We start from the raw sequence: 15,427 nt of genomic DNA, 5'->3' as shown, positions 1-15,427 counted from the left end.
AGCTGTGCCGGGGAAGGCGCGCTCCGCGGGGGGAAGGCGGCTCGGCCGGCCCCCTGTCCCACCACCACCCTCCCTGAGGTAAAGGGAGCAGCGCCGGTCCCTGACAGCCTGCTAGCTGAGGGGAACCGCCGCCGGGAGAGCGCCGGCCCTGAGCTTTCCGGCCACTCGGAGGTCGCCCCTCAGCGCTGAACTTACTCCAAGCCGGCCGCCCGGTTCCCCCCGAGGGCGGCGGCGCCCGGAGCGGCCCGGCTGCGGGGCGGCCGAGTGTCCGCCCGGGGAGGGGTGAGCGCTCCTCGCCTCAGGGCTCGGTCCGAGCACCCCCGGCCCCTCAGCAGCACCTGCCCGCCGGGCTGCGTCCCGCCCTGCGCCGCCGAACCGCCCTCGCGTTCTTGCTAAATGAAGAAGAAACGCGGGCACCTCCCTGAAAGCGTGAGGAACTGTAAGAACATCCACAACAACATTTCCAGCCCGTTTCTCTGGGCTTTCAGAAACTCGGGCCCTGAAGTAGCGAAGTGCACACACGTGAAACCGGTTTAACCCTTGCTTGGATATAAGTTACCAGTTACCCGTTCAAGCGAGCTCACCACAGGAGAAGGTTAGAACTAATTCGAGCATGTCTTACTAGGTAAGCTCTTTTACGCCTCAATGATTTGATTTAAATGATGCAGTATTCTGCTACTAGCAAGCGACGGAAAATTCGGAGTCTAGCCTGTCTCAGCTAATGTCTCCACACGCTGCCCCGGGTCCTCACAGCCCAGCCATAAAAATGTCAAACCCCCTTTGTCCCGGGCCATTGCTAGCTCTGTCCAGCTAAGAAACAGTTCGGGCGCTTATATATGTCATGTTCTTGCATCAGGTCATAATGTAGTTCTATAGTTAAAACATAAATAAATCCCCCCTTCTTGAAGTTAAGCTTATTTTCATTAAAAGTAGGAGAAAACTGTGTTCTGTTTGTAAGTATCCCTCTACTTTTAAAGCAAAATATTGTTGTTTTGTGCTGTCATATGAGAATCGGTATCACCTATTACTCCTGGGAAATAGAACTTTCACAAATAGGACACAAACGTAACAAAAGCATTAGAAAAGCCTTAGTAGTTTTTAAATACTGATATATCTACAATAGAAGCAAAAGCCTTTTTTTTTTAATCGCATCACTTCTTTAATAATAATAATACCACCATCCTTCATCTTAAACAGCTCCTAGCCACTGGATGAAATATTGCTAGATACAGTTGTTAACAGCAGTTTCAAGCCAACTATTTGCATGTCTGACTTCTCCATAGGTCTCCCAAACTGTTTCACCTGCAAGCTATTTAGCTTCACAACCTCTCTGGGACAGGAAATTCTATCTGTATTACAAATGGGTAATGCAGTGGAAGGCAGCTGCTAGGGAGAATAAAACTTTTTTTTTTTTTCTTTTAAAGGAGAGTGGCACTAAGGAATATCATTGCATTCATTTGTATTTCAGTAGTTACATCAAAACTAAATGTTAAAATCGTGTGTTGCTTTTTGTGCTGATTTTAATGCTCAAAGCACACACTAGCTAGAATAAGTAATCCTACAGTAATCCTAAAATAAATTGCACATAAAAATTCTACAGAGTTTTCCACAAATACTGAATAATATAGTTTATGCAATTGTCAGACAGATAAGGTGATGAGGAAAAAAAAAAAAAGAAAACCAAACAAAAAAACCCTGCTATCATAGATTGGCTTTGACCTAAAACACTAAATGAAAATGAAATACCTGGCAGCTAAGCAAAAAATAAGGCCATTAAATATAACTCTCCACTTCCACTGATGAAAGAGAAACAATACATAATGAAAAGTGGAGTGTAGAAAATATCCTGAACTGTAAAGAAAGAATATTCAAGTTTAAACTTATCCTTAATTGACCTTTGCATTTCTAACCCTACCACAGGCTTGAGAAAAGTGCAGAGCAAGCAGAATGGACAATAACATTTGGATACAAACAGGACAGTATGCATTAAGAAAGTTTTGGCCTGAAACTCTTAAGACTCATCAGCTTTCAGTGTTTTGCCAATAAAATAGATTGCATTTAACTATTTTGTAGCAGAAGTTGATTTGTCCTCAAAATAACCTAAATTAATATGCTAGTAAGACGAAAAGTGTGGTATTTAAAAACAATACAACATCAGCCCTAATTACTGGTCTGTAAAGGTGATAACAGGAAAAAGTATAGAACATAAACAGACTGATGTTTCTATTTTACCCTCCTTTCAGTTATCACATGCAGATATGTTTTAAGTTTTGCCGTTTTGTAGCATTAACCAAAATACGTTACATTTGTAGACAGAACTGCACTATGAGGGTAGTTAATGTAAAATTGGTATGTTTTGCATAATGACCAAAATACTCTTTGCTAGCTCTCAGTAAAAAAATCAGTAGGTGTAAACTCATTTGTTGTACTAAAGTGCTATTTGTCCTTTTTAAAAACTGAAATCTAATGAACTGAAATCTAATGAATATGGCAATTTGAAGTGCTGTTCTTTTTTTTGTACAAACTGCTGAAATTAGCTCTTTAACATTGGAGGCATCTCTTTAAGGGTCCATCTTTTATGATCTCAAAATAATTAAAAGAACAAGCTTTACTAAAATGAAAGAACTTTGTACATCAGCTATGTAAATATAACCATTTCTATATACATTCAAAGGTACTAAATTCAGATTTAAGACAGATCTTAAATCAAGATCTCAGATTAAGACATGTCTGAATCTAATTCAGATTAGATTTAAGGGCTAAGAACCAATAACTTGATCCATGCAGCTACAGAAACGGGTCTCTTGTGATATCATCTAACTCATGTTTGTGAATCCCAAAAACTTAACTTGCTATTTTGGTTAGCAAGTTCTATTTGACAAGTTTTTACAAGTTTACCATTTGACAAGTTTTTTTTAAATGTTATTATTTAGTTAGTTTTGTGGTTTAAAACCTCTCGGAGTCAAAGAAAGACTTTCAGTAGTTTCTTTAAGCATGAGTTGTATTCTTCTGAACATGGGTTCATACTGTCTCCCATTCTAACAGCAGTCATTGGTTCTGGTCACAAAATAGCTATGCATAAAGGGAATATAGGTTAAAGTGGGTGTCAGCTTTGGTGCTTTCCGAAATCAAGCATTTCTGTATTTTAAGGACATAAAATTCTAGGATACAGTTGTGAAACTTTTTTTAGTTTGTTTTTTTTTTTTAATTTTCTTGTACTCTTTTTTTAATATATATATTAGGAGTTTATCTCCAATTAAGTACATTATATATCAAAAGGCAAGTATAAAATAAAGGAGCTAAAGGCTGGAATAAAGTACAATACAAAGGATGGTATTGCATATATGAGATTTCTACTGTGCTCCTTTTAAGGAAAGCCTGTTTATTTGGGAAAATAATTATCCACAGGAATACATAGTATTAACAGTGAACATTTGATGTCATTCCACTCTCCAGACTCACTGGAAGAGGGGTTTTTGTTTGCTTTTGGGTTTTTTAAGCTTTCTCCCTTCTCCTCCCAAAATAATGATAGACTGAAATCCAGAGTCAAACTGGGATTAGAAATCAAGTACATTTGACTCCTTACAAACATTCGTTTTCTCTGGCTGTTCTTTTCTTGTACCTACTTAAACTGTAGTAGTCAAAAATTAAAAATAGAGCATGTTAAAGATAAGACATGTTTCTCATTTGCCAACAACTGAAAAATTGTTCTTACATACAGAAGATAATGCCATATTTTCATGAACTGAGGAATATGATGAGTACACTAAATTATATACTAACTTACATATCCATAAATATTTGCAGTTTTTCATTTTTCTCACTCTGGGACTACTTTACACCCTGCTTCTACAATTGTAGAGCTCACTAACTCATGATTTATTTATATAGCTATTTTGTTGACCTGTTTTTTGCCTTTTATCTCCATAAATGCTGACTACTCTGAACTGATAAAGTATTACTGGTCTATTTTTTTTCCACTTTCACATGGGAAAGTTTTGTAACCAAGAATTAAGAAATGACACAGTATGAAGTTACCATACTCAGGTTTCTTTCCAGAAAGACTTACTCTTAGGGGTATTTGGAAAGATATAGGTGGCTTTCTTGATCTGTAGTAAGCTATTATGAATTCTTTGTGTGTATTCCTGTTTTACATTTGCTAGCGATGCTTCTGTTCAAATTTGTTTCTCAGCTATCTTGTTTGTTTGTTTATGTTTTATAATATCACAAATATCCATATTATTTTAAATCATCCCAGTGAGCTACCTGGAATTTGGATTAAAATGATATAAATATAGGCAAATATGACACTGGAGGTTCTTCATTATTTTATAAAATATCACATTCCAGTAGTAAGTAGATGCACACAGAAATTATCTTAACAGCATAAAGATTTAAACTATAAACAAACTGATGTATTTCATAGTGAATTTCATCTCATTTGCTTGTGTCAACTGCCTGTTTTAAACCAGATAATGGAGCTGTCAAACATATTTAAAGAGTTCAGACACCATACTACAAAACTGGTGTAGAATGCCTTTGTGATAACTTCTGCCATTCTTTTGAAAGATAATTTAGTGTTTCATGGCTTTGGCATCTCAAAGAATGATGTGATATATTCACTTAATTATTTTGGGCGTTCATGGTTGAGATGCAGTAGAACTTCAAACAAGCGTTGTACCTTTCTAAATCATAACTTGAAGCAGTGACCAAGCAAATCTCTTCCTCAATTCTTGTCTCAATGAGAGGAAAGTAATTTATGTTATATATGATTTTTTGTTTCTGTAGTGAACTGGTAGGTGAATGTACTGCATGGCCAAATCTTTTAGTTACCTTTTATTTTTTGTAGGCGCTTCCAATTTACACTGCAGAATACCAAACAGAGACGGGAAGGGATAATACTGCATTTAATCCCATATTTCTGTTACTGTTCAACAGCTAGTAAGTAAACATGATATTTTAGATTCCAAAGCTGCTTAAAAAGAAAATTAAATTTGGAGATAATTTAAAGACGCAGTAAAATTGGTAAAAGACGCCGCTCAGAAGTGTTAACGCAAGCGTGGGATTTTTTGCACTATAAAACCAATGACTGCTGTTCTAGTGAGTGGTATGTTCCTAGAAATGACCAGTAAAGCAGCATACAAAACTAGCTGTGTCCCAAACACTCAGAACAGAAACACAGTTGTCTTTCTTGCAAAAAGATCTGAAATTTTAACACTTTGCTGCAAGCAGCCATACTTACAACCTACAACTGGGTAAGGAATTGCTATGTGATCAATGGGTTTCACGTTTAAAAACTCTATGCAGGAAATAACAAGGCAATATTATTTAGCATTAGGTAATGCTAACAAAAACAAGATAGGCTAAAATGAACAATGGTTGTGTCATTTCTCAGGCTCTCCGCCTGAGACTATCACTTTGTAATGAATAAAAATAATGTGTTGCCTTTGTTTACAGTATTGGTTTAAGATACTGTGGTCCCACTTTCCGCTCTGCCATTCATTCTTTCTCCCCTGTAGCTGCACTGCCCCTTCATGTGTATCAGCACAGTTGCTCCTGAAGCTGAGTACCAAATGGGAATCTGATCGAATACTTTAGCAACTCAGAAAAACCACCACCAAAAAAACCCCAACTAGATAAATCCAAGAAAAGCCGCTTGAAAAGATCCGTGTTAGAAGTTAGGTTCCCTTAGTAGCTACAGCTTATTGCCATTGCCCTCTTCCTTCACATGATCCAGTTTGTGGAGGCTACAGAACACAGTAGTCTGGAAGCCATAAGACATGCAAAAAGGATTTGAAAGTGATAAAACTGTATATGCAATTTAATATGCACTCAAAACAGTAATACTGTCACATGCTATATTTGAAAACCTTTGCCTACAAGACTAGTGTCTGAACTAATCTATAAATGAAGCATGTCTTATTTTCTTACAGACTGATTACGTATCACTGTGTACGGGTGGGGTTTTATAGTTTCAAGTACATATATAACAGGGAGTATTTTTCCACATGTGGAAAGTGAAAGGAGTTAGATGCCAATTTAATGGTGTAATCTTCTTTGGGGAACATGTTGTCAGCCATACATACTCAAAAGTAGAGTCCAGCATCCTCAGGGAGACTGTCTGAACCTGAGAGGTGTTATGCCACTGAGTAATATCCAAAAGAGGAGGAAAAACCACTAGCCAGCAATTCTCTTACTGAGAAGAAACAAAGCTAACAGAGGAGCAGAGAAAGCCATTACCGCATTTCTACTTTTGCGACTATAGCTAAGCTCCTAAAGATGGTGGAGACAGTTGCCCCCATAGGAGCAGGAAGACTGTGAGAGGAACTAATGACTTAGGATTATTATTTTACAGACTCAACATTTTTCCCCACCATCACCTGTACAGATAGAGCCCATTTTATCATTCTCTTGCCTAAAATATATCTGAAAGCACAAAGGGCCTGTGGGAGGCTTTAGTACTGTAGAAAAGAATTAGTTTCCTTTATATGGCTTCTTCAGCAGACCTAAGTTTTTATGTGCTTAGGGAAAACACATAATAGTGGAAGCAGTTATTCTGTTAGATATAGCAGTGGTAAAAAGACAAAAATTATGCTGAGATTCTGCTGTACTGAACGATATCTTTCCCTGTGTAAGTTTTACTGGATTCAGAATAGTAATCCTAAGAATTGTAAGGGTTGAAAGATAAGTGATTTATAGGCTGAAATGACCAATAGCTTGGGGATTGGGCTTGCAGAAAAAAAAACAAAGCAAAAGAAAAACCACCTTAAAACAAAAAAAGCAAAGAAATATATATATTAAAAAAATCCCAAAACTCCAAACCAAATAAAGAAGTCCCACCTTCTCTTGCCAATAGAACTGTTAATTCTTTAGTCAAAGAGCTAAGTATAGATTGATATTCTACATAGGATAAGGTGAAAGGCTAAAACTGTAGAACAGAATTAGAGAAAATATGGTTGTATATAGGTTTGATGGTAGGCACAGTGATGGACGCTGTCCTGAACCCTTCAGCTGACCATTAAGATAAAACCAACCAACCAAAAAATCCCCACCACAAACACACGCCCCACACCATGACATAAACCTTAGTCTGCCTGTGTTCACCCGCTAACCCGGGACAAAGGAGTGCACCAGGGACAAGTGCATAACTTTAGAAAATTTACTACTACCCTGTTAATTGCATGGCTGTATGTTTGTGCAAATATACAGTAAATTCAATCCAGGAAAGCTCATATTCTCTTCTAACTTCTTTAATTTTTCTTCTAAAATAAATAATCTGCTTTAACACCTTACACTCCTAAGGTAGGATCTCTATCTTACAAGTCAATCTGTGAAAATTGTTTCAAGTGCTTCGGAGCTTCTGGATAGTATGACCAAGTATGTGCAGAACTTCAGAATTATATTGCTGATGTTAAATAATATGGAGTTCTAGTCCGATATCTACCCTATAACACCAAATGCTTTAAATTGCAGTTCCTGGATCAGAATGAAAGTAGTGTAACTGCTTGCCTCAGGCAATTCAGGAAAATATTGATTTATACCTAGATAGGAATTAGCTAGGCTTCAGAAGTCTTTTGGTGCAGGGAAGTATACTTTCATTTTGGCACAAAAAGGCGTTTCCTAATCCATATGTTTAGATTGGGCTGGGTGGGAAAGCTTTTTTTCTTTTTTTGATGACAGTGGGATCTACCTATGTGCCTCCAGACCAAATCAATAGGATTGTGTTGTTAAGTATCTAATACAGTCTATACCACCTTTACTTGAGATAAAAAGAAAAAACTTAAGATAAAAGGAAAAAACAACAACTTATTCAGCTTTTGGATTTCAAAAGTCTGATGTTGTTTTGCAAGAACACACACACACAAAATATTTCAACTTCAGATGTGTATTCCTTTACCTACACACTAATTCGATTTATACTTCTAAATAAAGCATAAGATAGAATGTTGTAGAGATATTATTTGTACTCTGGGATACAATTACTCATGATTATATTTATAACCAAACACTTAGATACACACTTCAGAAATCTCTAATTAATAGCGCTGGGGTTTTTTTGTGAAGAAAGCTAATGAACTAAGTTTGAATATATCTATCCAGCAGAGGAGGCTAGATCTGAATACAAAACTGATCTGAGTGTTTTGATTTTTTTTTTAATGGTAGCAGAGGCATAAAAATTGAAAACTCTGAAAACCTGAAGAAAATACATATTCAGAGGCCTTTCAACATGTAGAGAATGCAAAAAGCTTGTGAGAGTTGGGCAGATGTTGAGAGGGAAAATATTTTGGTTTAGATGGAAATACGAATTTACCTGGAGAAGAAAGATAGAGAAATCAGATTAGATCATTTTCTCTACGTATCTAACGTAGGTGAGCTCAGAAAACCCAAGCTGATGTGATATCATTGGCATTTTCTCCTCCCCCTGCCCGGTGAAATCCCTAAGTCTTCTGTAAGGGCACCCTAAGAAACACTACCAAGTAGAAAGCAGTTTTCTCAAATCACTTAGAGTACAAGCAGTTAAGGCTTTCACCCCCTCACCCCCCTCTGATACAGACCCTCCATTCTTATTATCTTACTAAAGAAAGTGTTCGTTTTACTGTTGTCTGGCATTCTTGACCTGTCCAAGAGAAGAAAGACCACTGTCATTAACACAGGGGCCTGTGCGCAAGGCAGCTGCTGGTCACAAGTGACAAGCCTGCTGAACTTCATCTGATTTGTAAACAACTCAAGAAGGGTGATAGCAGAAAAGGACATGACTTAATTAAAAAGAAAATAGAAAATCGTGGAGAACATAGAAGATAAGAAGGAAAACAGTTTCTCACATTGAAGTAGCTCATCTTAAAGTCTGCTTGACTAGAACTTCCAAGTACCACAGATTCCTGCCATACCCAATTTTTAGCTTGGAAATTGGTTCAGAGATGACAAAAGAAATTATAATACTTTCTTACAGAATCTTCATTCGTTGCACGATTACAAATGGATACGGGCCAAACAGGATGTGTGTATGTGGAGTCATCAGGCGTGAGATTTTTCCCCGCTGTTATCCGGCATGGCTTGTCCTTAAGAAATGCTTGTTGTGGAACTTTTCTTGAATTGTGAATAAAGAATCACATTATCTAAAAGCATCAAGATACTCTGTCTTGTATGGATACCTTTAAGACCATCACAAATAACATAACTTCTCTGTTTTATAACATTTGAAATTAAATTTTCTTAAGAAAAACCTCTCTGAACCAATTCCTGCAGGTAACATGCCCTGTCTATGCCTGGCATTACAGATGAAAAGCTGTCAGGTAACAAGACCCTTTGAAGAAATTATACTTTTAGTCATCGGGTTATGGCAGCACCAAGATTTTTAGTAAACAGATAAAGGAGCTAAGGGATCCCTATAGTGCTGAAAGGCCCAGATCTGAGTCACCTGGGGATTTAAGCCTGTTTGGACAAACACGGAAAATTCTCTCTTATTTGTGCTAATGAATATTCAAGATGCACACACCTGTGAGGTCAGGGAGGTCTTGCTTCCATTTAGCAAGTTTCTTAACCTTCTCTCCCTTTCAGAGCTTTAAAAGCTATCTTTTCACTACCTAAATCATGCACAAGTCAGAATAAGCAAACATTGGGGCATGGGATTTATCCGACTAAGGATCCGACTAGCATCTGAGCTAGTCATACTTGGCAGGTGAAGATCTGATCAGGATAGTTAGTGAAGTTTAAAATACGGGTCGTATCACAGCAGACATCCAAAATTTCAGTTGGTCTTTTTCTTGTTGGTATCTTTTTGTTGTTTGTTTTTTTCTAAAGATGTGATTTACTTGACCTGTTTCTTTTCAGTGACTAGGATTACAGATTTAACACCACCATTCTAAAGTCAGGTGAAGAAATTTCTACATTAAGTGTTTACAATATAGTGATTCCAATTCACTTGGAAGCAGAGTTTACTGTTAATCCATTGAAGCATGAGTTAACACCACCTTACAGGCTCATTACCTAGATATCTAACCATACACCTGTAAGCACAGGTCACAGAAAAAATCCAAAATGGAACCTGACAGGACTGCTCTGAGAGAAACAAGTCTTTGGTTCTGCTTCCTGTTCCCAGGGCTTCCTACATTTTGCATTTAAACATTATTGAGTAAAATCCATGAAGGAGCCCTGGGATCAGGGATGACATCCAGCCCACCTCTTTCCCTCTTGCTCTGGGAATCCCAGTGCTCAGCTCATTGTAAAAGCTAACTCTTTTTTCCTTTCCCTAATATTTTTCACTCCAAAGTGGTCCCAGTTGTCTTCAACAACAGAAGATGGAGAGTTAGCGTCCCACCATTTGAAACCATTTGCTCCAGATTTGCATTCCCACAGACTGGAGAAAGCCTAGCTTTTAGAACTCTTGCTTTTACTGGTGCTCAAACCAACAGCCACTGACATCCATAACTTTGTTTTCTATTTTAGGGTGGTTTATGCCTCTCAGCAACTTTCAATTTACCGACTGGGACCTCCATCACAGCATCTCAACTCCCTGCACAGCTGGTAAAGGCAAGTACTCACATCATTTGGCAGTTCCCATCTCTCTCTGGTGTTTATAGAGGGAGATAAGGAGAAAGAACAATTTTTTAGCAAATATACTCATTTTTTAAGCACTGCAATACCTCCTTTAAGGGTCAAATCCTGACCACCAATTTTAGGCTTTAGCTATTATCAGTAGGGAATTTATAAGCAAAACATCCTATTAAGGAAATTTGTAGTGTTGGTGTTATCTTTCTCCTGGGGCCAAAGGGCAGCCCAGTGGTAACATGATATCCTGGAAACATGACTTAGCTAAGAATATAAAGAAGCTCATGGGCCCCGAAGCCACTGGTATGTGATAACACATGTCCAAGGCATACTTTGTTGCTCACAACAGCAAGCTGGAAATTCTGTTCCAAAGCACTGATATTCACCTCCCCCCCCGCCACCCCACCGTGTATTTTCTAAATCATTTAAAATTTAGGATTGTCTCAAGGACTTGGATCACTTCACTACAATGGGAATTATCTTCTTGAATGACCTGATAAAAGAGGAAAAAAATATGAAGAATGCTAAAAGGTGGAAGGATGCGCTAACCAGAACGGTTTCTTCTGGCATACAGGAGGTAGAACAGATTCTTTCATAACTGTGCAAATACCAGTCTGGAAGAGGTGTGGAGGCACCTAACTTTCTAGAAAATGAGAGTCTGAAGCAAGAAATACATCTTCCTTTGTTCACAGCTGGGAAACAGGTGACCCTTGAATCAAGTTTTAAAAAATTGCTATAACTTGATGCTGACATATATGATGTGGAGCACTACAGATAGCAAAGCTATGAAATAAGGAAGGTGAGAAACAAGGCTATGTCACAAGGTTCAGAGCCTAAAGGTACCTTCCCCCCCATTTCCTGAAACCTTGTTGAGTGTTGAATCAAGGAAACAATGAATAGTTTAGAACCCTCAAAAGGGAACAACCAGGAGTCCCAGCTGCCAAGGCATGTTATCACCTGTAGGAAAATAGAGAACACAGTGATATACGAGTGAATGAAACAGGAGTTACGGCTTTTGTTTGAACCGAGTCCCAAACGATGTTCTTTTATACCACTAGCACACATCTGGGGAACTGTCTTCACATTCTTATTGCCTAACTTTGGAAGCTGGTTAAATCTGCCTGTGATCTACACATCCGCACTTCTGTGACAGTTTTAGACAGACACCCATCTTTACCCTGAGCCTCTTAGTTGAGTATATAATGCTAGTAATATTGGTTGGAGAAATGTCATAAAGGCACGCAGAACATTTTGGTCAGTCAGGATGAGTTAAGATCTTGGAAAAGATTATTTGGCTTATAGTAGGATGCTATAGTTCAAATAGTTTTAAGCCAGGAGAGACAAATACTTTTGAAAAGTGTATGGAGTCAATATAGAGCTTCTAGGTAAAAGGGAAACTGTACTAGAAGAATATACTAGTTTTGCCACCTTAGAAAGGGAAGGATATATAGGGGACAAAATTATGAAACCCCCTAAAGAAAAAAAAACAGAAAAAATTATCTCTTATGGTTTAGGTCCTGGTATTCCACAGGCATTTCAGAAGGAGCAGGGTGGTGAAAACACAATCAAGACAGAGCCACCACTCAGTAATGACTCTTCCAGGCATTTCTGCAGAAGATGCAGGAGGTAAATTAGTTGCTATTTAGCTTTGCGATGATGCTAAATCTTAATCAATTCTTATTCCTTATTGGCAACACATCTGCTGGGAACTTTCTTATTCAACAATGGCTCAGAAAGGAAGCAGGAGAGAAGCAAGGAAACTGTTGAATTGCAAAACATGAGCACTTCCTTCACCTTATGACTTCTTGGAATGAGCGAGAACAGACACTTTTGTCAGACGTGGCATAAAAGTTGCAAAACCATAACCAATATCAAAGAGTGGCCCCAACTGAACGGGAGAAAGAAGAGCAACTGTGAAGCAAGTTTCTATTCAGCATTCATGTTCTTGCTGACTCCACTGAGCTAGAAGCTGCCTCTGAGCAGCAAGACCACTAGCAATCAGGTCATTATGGCCTGCGTACACAGCCTGCAGTCACAAAAAAATCACCACTTTCATAGTCCAGGATGGCAAGAAGAGCAGAACCATGAAATTACCTTCAGTAATTTATCATTTGCTCAGCACTGTTGTCCATGGATGAGCAAACTGAACATTGGTCTACATGATGTAAAGAAGAAAATGAAAGTTCTCTTGGAATTACTCGGATGTAAATAACCCAGTGCTTCCCTAAGATTTATAATTATTGTGATAGATTTGTCAAGAATTGGCTCTACTTCCATTGGCATAAACCAAAATGCCAACCTTGTGACCTAGTGATCAGGTCTCAGAGATGAAAGATGTCCAAAATCCACACTTTCCCAGAGGCCCCATATCTTGATTCTTGTCCTCAAGACCTAAGAGCTGTAGCAGGACACTGGGTGTAACGGTCACATTGCACTGCCAGAGGCCAATGGGACTCTCTGCTCCAGCCAAGGCTTCATAAAAGCAGACCTTGTTTGACAGAGGAGAGATGGTGAAAGCTGACTGCTCTCCTGGGTATCCATGTCTCTTACTGGATGAAGTTTACAAGATATATTTACCCAAGATGGAAGTAAGTTTTACCTTCCTTTAACAAAAGGCAAACAAACAAAAAAGACACTGTTATAGAAATCTACTGGAAATTGTGTATCATTTTCCATAAAACTAAGTAACTTAATGAGCAAACTTCCTTTAAAAACAAAGTCTAAATGCATTTTTGAAGATTAAAATGTTTAAGAGACTGTTTCAAGCAGTCCAGTATTTGTCAAATTTATTCCTTGAAAATAATGAGGACATTGAAATGTAAAATAGATGTAAAAGTCTCTAAAATGGCCAGCTTCATATCACTCCAAAATAATCGGTACATTGATTCCTTAAAAATGTGTTAAATTTACTGTTGAATTTATTCCTGAACCTGTTGAGTTTTGTAATACATGCTCAGATCATAGGCTCCTCTATGTCTTCCCACCCACCTTCTTAGAACATTAATCACTTCTGTTTTCTTTAAACACCTAATATGGATGTTAGCAGAAAGCCTCCTAAAACATCTGCCCTTAGAACCGAGGTGATCTGCAGGTTGTAACGAAAGAAAAACAAGACACGTTAATATCTATCTCTTTATAAATACATGTAAAAGGCATGCTCCAGTTAGCAACAGGAAAGAAAAAACCCACCCACCTCAGGTGAATCCTGTTACAGCCTGAAGGATTACGTTAGGTTTTCCCTTCTTTACAATCCCACCTTCACACACACACACACAACCTAAACTCCTCCAGACCTCAACAAGAAATCTGCATATGCGAGCACAGGAGAGAGGGACCTTAGGGTGTAATCCCCAGCGCTGAATATAACCTTTAACTTCCCAACAGGCAAACAATGGAGGAGTTGCACAATAAATGTGTACCAAAGCCTTCCATATTGTATGTAAAAATCATTTTAAAAACCTTTCATCTGCAGCCGCTGTGAAATCATTTTGGGGGTGGGGCCGAAAAAAATCTCATTACTGAAAAAAACTGGTCTCTAGGTACAGGATTGGGGGAAAAAAAAAATAATTAAAAAATCTGCTTCATTTACACAAACCAGCAAAAGGGTGAGGTCATGCCTGTTCCGGGCCATAGTTCATGCAACACTACAATTTTTCAGGGCTACAATTTAATCCTCTTTCTAACTGATGTGCCGTTACTGTTGATAGGGAGAAAAGGAAAAGATACAATAGATCAAACCGTGCCCCACCTTTCTCTGCCCCCCTCCCCGGCCCCCTCCCCCGTTAGAGCCGGGGACACGGCTCGTTCCGGAGCCCCACAGCGCCACCAGCACAGACCAGTCCAAAAAACACCAAACCAAGACATCTAAATGAAGTGTGGGGAAATAAGAACCTTTATATAACTAATGTTTTAAGCTAATTGCCACAAGAGCGCTAATTTGCAAATAAAAAGGTCACAGTTAATAAGACACGTAACTTAATATAAACCCTTTTATGTCAATCTCCACCTTCACCATACCAAGGGCAGTTTTCACCAGTACTTTAGACCAAAGTAATCCATCAAGAGCCATCACAAATGGCATTGTAAACTCTTTTAGCCACGGCCAGACTATATAGGCAGCAACATTATATGCTCCTTTATATATTAGAGCTGCATTATATTCATAAAGATAGTCACATATTTGGTCCTGGATCCGTTTATTACTCGATAAAGAAAACCCCCCAAACAAAAAGCCAGAATCAAAAAAAAAAAAACAACCAACCCACAAAACCAAGTCCATCTCGAAAATATCTGACTTCTTGCACTCTTAAATTGAACTTAAATTGCTGTTAAGCTTCGCGTATATAAAATTTTAAAGAGGAAACAAAACTGACTTCAGTAATTGTCGATTTTAAGGAGACATCGCTGGGTGGGATACACATGAGATCAAAGCTAAGAAAAATACAAGGCTACGTTTTGTTCATCAACACAACGAAACCCCTCCACAGCACTAATACATGCCAAAAAACGCAGCAACGAATATTTTTGGTTAAAACCACAAACTTACCTCCGGAGAAGGCAGTCCTTGCAAAACGGCTGTAACAATATGGACTGCATACTCGCTCTCCTACAACCAGCCACCTCCATGCTGCAAAGGGCTCCCCGAACATCCTTAAAATATTTCGCAAATGCAAGAAGTGAGACTTTTCTTTTTTTTCTCTCGGTTTTTTTTTCTCCTTTTTTTTTTTTTTTTTTCTTGGTTTGTTTTGGGTTTCCCCCAGCCAAACCAGGTCAAAACAAAAAAAAACCCCCCCCCGGTGGAAAAAAAAAAAAAAAGAAAAAAAAAAAAGAAAAAAAGAAAAAGCGCCTAGAAAATGCCAAAAATTACAAAATGTCTCCC

General features: G+C 38.3%; 1 protein-coding gene across 3 annotated transcripts in view; it reads right to left on the bottom strand.

Moving 5' to 3' along the window:
* The window catches only part of EPC1 (enhancer of polycomb homolog 1 (Drosophila)), a 72,820-nt gene extending 57,575 nt beyond the window's left edge, over positions 1–15,245 (bottom strand). For 2 of the 3 annotated variants that reach the window (XM_014944998.1, XM_014944997.1), the window contains exon 1: positions 15,095–15,244. The gene's annotated coding sequence lies outside the window, so the exon portion shown is untranslated. Of the gene's footprint in view, positions 1–15,094 lie in introns of all 3 variants that reach the window. The other variant, XM_014944996.1, reaches the window with a different exon arrangement.
* Between the last annotated feature and the right edge of the window lie 182 nt (positions 15,246–15,427).

Source organism: Calidris pugnax, unplaced genomic scaffold (assembly GCF_001431845.1).
Source record: "Calidris pugnax isolate Ruff unplaced genomic scaffold, ASM143184v1 scaffold54, whole genome shotgun sequence".
Classification (NCBI taxonomy): domain Eukaryota; kingdom Metazoa; phylum Chordata; class Aves; order Charadriiformes; family Scolopacidae; genus Calidris; species Calidris pugnax.
The sequence above is the reverse complement of the archived record's forward strand: the minus strand, read 5'-3'. Positions and strand labels throughout refer to the sequence as shown.